Genomic DNA, 7,845 nt, shown 5'->3' with positions numbered 1-7,845 from the left:
CTCCACTATCCTGGTGAACTTCTATCGCTGTGCAATAGAAAGCATCCTGACCAACTGTGCTACAGTGTGGTATGGGAGCTGTTCTGTTGCAGAGCGCAAGGCACTGCAGCGGGTGGTGAAAACCGCCCAGCGCATCACTGGGACTCCACTACCTGCCATCGAGCACATCCAGAGGAAACGCTGTCTGCATCGAGCTCGCAGCATCCTTAAGGACTCCTCTCACCCAGCCCACAGACTGTTTTCTCTCCTGCCTTCCGGCAGGCGTTTCAGGTGCCTCCGGACCAGGACCAGCAGACTAAAGAACAGTTTTTTCCCCAGAGCTGTCTCTTTATTAAACTCTAACCCTCATTGATCCCACTCCCCTTATATACTGATTGACTCTCCTCTCCCTCCTCACACCTGCCTCCATTTTGTTATTTGCAATACTATAATGTTCATTTGCACTGCTGACTGTTATTACAGTAACAACTGTTTACATATGCATCTTGCACTACTACCTTGACTGGAATATGCTCATTTGCACTGCCGACTGTTTATTTACAGTACCGACTGTTATATATACATTGCAATATCGTACCTTAAATGTAATATGCAATTACTTCCACTGCACTCACTCGGATAGCTTCTGTCCAAACTTTATTTGCACTACTTTAAATCCATTGTTATACTGCTCATTAGCCTAACTTATACATATATCTATTTGTAAAATTCTGTTTATAGTAATATCCATCTGTATATTATGCTCACATTCTGTTTATAGTAACAGCCATCTGTATATATATTCATAGTACATATCTATCTGTAAAATTATGTTTATAGTAACAGCCATCTGTATATTATATTCAGTACATATCTATCTGTAAACATTCTGTTTATAGTAATAGCCATCTGTATATTATTATATTCAGTACATATCTAGCTGTAAATTCTGTTCACAGTAATAGTTATCTGTATATTATATTCATAGGACAATCTATCTGTAAATTTTTGTTTATAATAGTATTCAACTCTATATTTATTCAGTACATATCCATGTTCTGCACTTATGAACCACTGTATATCCTGCACTTGCTGCTATTGCACTTCTGGTTAGACCTAAACTGCATTTCGTTGCCTTGTACCTGTACTTGTGTAATGACAATAAAGTTGAATCTAATCTAATCTAATCTAATCACAGCCACAATTGCACTCCTCCTTAAACCCAATAAAGATCCAACATTACCATCTTGTTATCGCCCAATCTCGCTAATTAATGTAGACACTAAAATAATTGCTAAAGCTCTTTCCCATAGAATAGAAAAAATCATGCCAACTATAATCCATCCCGACCAAACCGGTTTCATTAAAGGTGCATAACGCAAGTCTCTGAGTTTTTGCAGAACTATGCCCCCCTCTGGCGACAAATGAAACTGCAGCACTGCAACTGAACGCGCATGACGTCACGCCCAGTCTCAGATTCCGACCCGAATCCCTCTTATTTATTTTACTGTACAGGATTATAGAGGCAATCTCAGTGATCAGAGAAGGGCTCATTCAGCCCATCAGGCAATTGTTTAAGCATGTATGGGTTAGAATAACGGGTATTTTTAACTTTAAAAGTTGCATAATGCACCTTTAAAGGTAGACAAGCATCAAACAATACCCGCAGACTCGTAAACCTAATTCACCACTCATCAATAAACAAAAACAAATCTGTCATAGTCACTCTTGATGCAGAAAAAGCATTTGATAAAGTAAACTGGAAATTCCTGTTTTCCACATTAGAGAGGTTTGGTTTTGGGGAGTCATTCATCAACTGGGTTAAAATTCTCTACACATCACCCTCAGCCACTGTCATTACTAACGGACTAACATCACGCAGCTTCACTCTACACCGGGGAACTAGACAAGGATGCCCACTCTCTCCATCTCTATTCACCATATTCATCGAACCGCTTGCAGCTGCTGTCCGTCAAAACAACTACATCAAAGGAATTCAAACATTAAACATACACCATAAAATAAGTCTTTACGCTGATGATATATTATTATACTTACAAAACCCCCAAAAATCATTACAAGAAACAATAAAACTCATTGATACCTTTTCAAAAATTTCTGAATACTCAATTAACTGGAATAAATCGGCTATACTTCCATTAAATTCCACCAGTGTGGATGTGACATCCCAAACATCCCAAATCCCTTTGTGCACCAATTACATCACATATTTGGGAATCAATGTTTCCGCCAGGCTGCCAGAGTTGTTTACACTCAACTATACCCCATTACTCAAAAAAATAGATGATGATCTTCAACGTTGGATGAACTTACCATTATCAATCATGGGCAGAATATCAGTAACAAAAATGTCTATACTCCCAAAAATAAACTACTTATTTTCAATGATTCCAACACAGCCCACTCGTATCTGGTTCAATTCATTAGATTCAATTATTACAAAATTCTACTGGAAAAACAAGACCCCAAGAATTAAATTAACAACCCTACAGAAACCAAAATCACAAGGTGGATTAGAGGCACCACATTTTTATAATTATTTTCTGGCAAATCAACTCCAAAACATATACAAATGGATTCAACCTAACTCTTCAGAATACACATGGCAAGATATCGAACAATCAATCTGCAAAGACATTAGCATCTCAGAATTACCTTTTCACAGTCAAACAATCAAAAAACATCACTGTTTTAAAATGCCAACAATAGGAGCAACTCTGACAGCCTGGTGGGAGTTCCATCAGATCACAAATTCCCCACTCATACCATGTAAATACACCCCAATTTGGAATAACCCAGATTTTTTAGCTAACAAGAAGCCACTAAACTTTCGCACATGGGCAGATAAGGGAATCACACAACTACAGCATATTATTAATAATAACAACCTGGCACCATTTTCCCATATAGCCCAGACTTACAGCATTGGGAGTAATTGCTTCTTGGAATATTTACAAATCAAATCGTCAATTAAATCAAAATTACTTAACCAACCAATCAATCTAGACCTTTCCCCTCAAATCTCTGAGTTTATTAATATATCTTCCTCCAAAAAATTACTCTCCAAAATATACAAAATGATATCAAAATCAGACAACGCACTCTACCAACCACCAAATGGGAATCAGACTTATCCATTACTCCCAATGCTGATTTTTGGACTCAAATTTGCAAAAACATATACTCCATGACTAAAAATGCTAACTTACAACTCATACAGTATAAAGTACTCCACAGAACTCACCTAACTGGGCAGAAATTATTTAAAATGGGCTTCACCTCAGAGACATGTTCACATTGCACACAAAACACCCCTGACACTTATCTTCACGCCTTATGGAATTGCACTCCAATTAAAACATTTTGGGGAAAGGTTACCGACTCACTCTCCAACTTCATGGGATGTCACATCCCACTGTCTCCCTCCCTCTGCATACTAGGTGACATATCCACAATAGATATAAATAATTCAAATGGTCAATTACTATTGGTGTTCCTAACTATCGCCAAAAAAACTATCCTCATGTACTGGAAATCAAGAAATACCGTTTACATTTCATTGTGGAAAAACTTATTAACAGAATACATCTCTATTGAAGATCCTCTTTGTCTGGAGTCATTCCCCAACAACACCTTCATCAGTACTTAAACAAGAGGTGGGGTGGGGGAGAGGGGGTTAGGAAGAGATAGAAACTGTGTCTAATACTTAAATTAAATATCCAAGGGAAGGGAAAAGGGGGAGAGAGGGAAGGGGAAGGGAAGGGGAAGGAGGAGGGAGGGAAGGGGAGAAGGAAAGAGGGAAGGGGGAAGAGGAGAAGGGAAGAAAAAAAAATGGAAGAAAGTTTACGTACTGCTTTATTTCCCAAACTTTTTTTTTTTTTTTTTTTTTTCACAGATTGAAAGAGGAAAAGAAAAAAGAAGGAAAATATAGGAGGGGGAGGTGAGAAAGAAGAACAAAGAAGGGGAGAGAAAGGAGGGAAAGGAGGAAGGAAGGAGGAAGGAGGAATAAAAAAAAATAATAATAATAATAAAAAAAATAAAAAGCTTGATTCAGAGGGTAAGGGTGACGGGGGCATGGCAAGCTGGGCATTGCACTGGACTGATCCATGCTGAACGTCACACCTTTTTAATGCATCACAAATCAACTGACACACACTACGCACTTCAAGGCTGATCATATAACTTCCACCTCCTCATATAATTATTAATGTTGTTATTTTGTTATTATTATTAATGAGTATGTTATAATTATTACTATTTTCCTCTTTCAATCTTATTATTACTATTATTATTATTATTATTGTAATGTGTGTGTGTGTGTGTGTGTGTGTGTGTGTGTGTGTGTGTGTGTGTGTGTGTATGTGTGTATGTATATATATATGCATGTGTATGTGTGTGTATATATATATATACTCCTTTTTTTTTTGGTCTTTCCTTTTCCTATTCTTATTATTATTATTATTATTATTATTATTATTATTATTAGTCCTCTCCCTGATTTCCTAACCTCGCCTCACCTCTCCATTATCATTAATATCATTACTATCAATCAGTAGCGTACCGTGGGGTTTCAGTCAGGGCCTTCAGTAACAAGTTTTTTTGTAAACCGCGTTTCACACAAGCGCGTCATTTAGTATCGCTTTCTCTGGCAGCGCAAAATCAAACATAGCCTAAATGTCTTGCCCTTGTGGAGGATAAAATTCGCTCTTCAGACCATTTACAAGAAAACATGAAGATATCAGAAAAGAGATCGTTTGTCTATTTCCTGCTCATCCCTCTCAAAGCGCAGAGCGGCTATATCCCAGCAAACACATACGTTGTGGAAAGCAACGTCTGTTGCACGCTGCATTTCTGCTATGGCAACGTCACTGTCTTATACGTGCTGGCAACATTGTAACAACGTAGACGCAAAAGGGCTGTAGCAATGTAGTTGCACAACATTCAGCAACTGAGAGATGACGTTTTTTTAATGCTAGATATAGATATAGATATCCCCATTTAGCATTTTATGCGTTGAGGTAAATTTTTAATTAGTCAGATGTTAGACAATTATATAGGCTACTTTTAAATTATTGTTTATCCTTATTATTGAATGGGGTTTTAGCTTAATTATAATCACCACCTGCCTGGCTGCAAGTGTACACTTTGAAGAGTAAAAAATACAGAAGGTTACGTTAATTCAACTTTACTGCATATGGTAATCAAATTGCACTTCCAAAAGTAATACATTTAATTTAAAAATAAAATAAATAAATAAACGAATATACAAATTTATTTTAAGTATAATAAATAAAACATAAAAGGCAAAAGCAGATCAGAACATTTCGTGTTTGTGCGGAGTGTGGAGCGCGCACTGCGCCGTGGAGGCGCCGATGCAATTACTTGTATTTTCCTATTAACAGTGGAAACAACTTAAAATAGGCTACTCCATAATTTTGACCGGGAACACTGGTCAACTAGCTTTATATGTCCACTTTTAAATGAAAAAAAAAAAAAAAAAACGATTTAAGGTGACAATCTGTTAAGCTATACATTTGAAGATTTACTGTATCTTGAAGATTGTTGTATTATTCTATTGTATCTTCTTTTATGAAGATGAAGATTGACATTTCGTTAATTAAAAAAATAAGCACAAAATGTAAAAATTAAACAACTTATGTTCTGTTAGTGTTTTGAATTTTATATAATAATATCTCTAGGTAATGAAGATATATTAACAAAAAAAAAACGTTTATTGTATATAAAACACACACACACACACACACACACACACACACATATCATATATATATATATATATGAAGAGTTCAGATGCAAAAACCTCTAAATGTCATCTGAAATTTCCTTCTAGAATGATCATTTTTATGAAGCTTGTATATTTAAGTTCAGTAATTTCACTTAAATGGCAATGAAAATGACCTATTAATTGCCATTTAAGTGAAATTATTGAACTTAAATATACAAGCTTGATAAAAATGATCATTCTAGAAGAAAATTTCAGATGGCATTTAGAGGTTTTTGCATCTGAACTCTTCATATATATATATATATATATATATAAAGGGCCTCATTGATTAATTTTGCCTGGGCACCCCACTCAGTGTTCGCCTCTGCACGCACACATCGCACTGTATTATAACAGCTATATAGAATCAGAATCAGAATAAGAAATTGCTTTATTGACAAGTGTGCTTGCACACACAATAAATTTTTCTTGGTACTACTGAAGAGTACTAAGGCACATCAAAGCATCACCATCTACAGCCCAAACTCCAGCAATACCAATCAGTTAACACTATAACAAAAATGCTGTATAAAATAGGCAATAACTGTATCTCTCCTAAACAGTGAGACACTCACCCATTAGGCCTAGGCCTACTTATAAATGAAATCCATCCTCCGATCCTTTCTGATGAAACGTTCAATGACCTCATCATGCAGTTGTGCATCCTGCTTAAGATGAATGAGCAGCTCCTTCTCAATGGCAATAGATGCTAGTGCAGAGAGTCGTGTTTGTCCGGTTGTATTCCGTGAATACGTTTTGATGCGCTTGAGAGCTGAGAAAGATCGCTCAACTGATGCGGTGGACACTGGTATGGTCACGATCAAGCAGGTGAGGGCATACAGCTGTGACATGCTGACTGCAAGCCCCGTGCTCCTCAGAAATGTCAGTAGGTCACTTGGACTCTTTCCCTGAAAGTTTGTCATGCTGTACATCACTTTGAGCTCAGCTCTGAGTCTGCCCAGGTCAAACTGTGCGCCATAGCTCTCATCCAGGCTCCTGAGCTCTGCTTCAGGAAATGTCTGCTTGAACTTTGCAAACAGCTGTGCATCCAGCAATGCAACAAACAGTAGTCGCTTGTGATCCTCAAATCGATTGTTGATTTGTGTGATGATGCTGTCGATTAGTGCTGCGTGTAGCTGTCTGTAGTGCGCGCGCACGTCTGTTCGGCCTCTGCCTGCGCTCGGCTGTCCTGCGGCCTCCGCTGTCCTCTCATAGATGCCATCAAATTTCCCACGCTCATCTTCAAGAATCAGGCAAAAATCTGCAATTCTGGACAGACTGAATTGCACATCTAAGCTCTTATTTAGCAGTATTCCGAAGAGCACATCAGCAAAGTCAAAAATGTCGATGAAAGAAAAAAGAAAAAAACAAAAGTCAAAGCTTTTCAATTGTGACAAGTGTCCTGATGCACAATGTACAGTTTCACGGTCAAAATCCTCCGCGTGATCGAGGATGTGCTGGAAAAGCATTACCAGCTCAGCTCTTTTGTCATGGACCGTGCCCACCAACCTGGAGTTAAAGTTCCATCTCACCTGAGAGACCCGCGGCAGCCGCCTCTCGCAAAACTCATCCAGCAGTTTTGTGCGCTTGGGAGAACGTGTAAAAAATGCAGACAATCCTCCCAGATTCGCAAAAAAAATCTTGCAATCCTTGATTTTTGATGCTCCCTGAGACATCACAAGATTTAATGTGTGTGCATAACAGTGCACAAAAAGAGCCTGAGGAATGTCTTCTTTTACGCGCCCCTGTACCCCATTAAGTCCGGATGCCATTACAGCGGCTCCGTCATAACACTGCGCGACTAACTTTGTTTTGCAATCGTAGCTGCCCAACACTTCAAGTACTGAAGCTGCTAGATCGTGAGCTCGTTTTTTTCCTGTAACATCCTCAAACTTTAAAAATCTTTCTTTTACTCCAATGTCAGTAACATATCGGAGTACAAATGACAGCTGTGCAGCGTTGCTGCAATCGGTGGTCTCATCCACCATAACTGCGACAAACTTTGTGTTGGTAATCTCTTTTTTGATGGAATCATTTAGCACCTCAGCAACAGCATTTAT

Source organism: Rutilus rutilus (assembly GCF_951802725.1).
Source record: "Rutilus rutilus genome assembly, chromosome: 8".
Lineage (NCBI taxonomy): Eukaryota > Metazoa > Chordata > Actinopteri > Cypriniformes > Leuciscidae > Rutilus > Rutilus rutilus.
The sequence above is the reverse complement of the archived record's forward strand: the minus strand, read 5'-3'. Positions refer to the sequence as shown.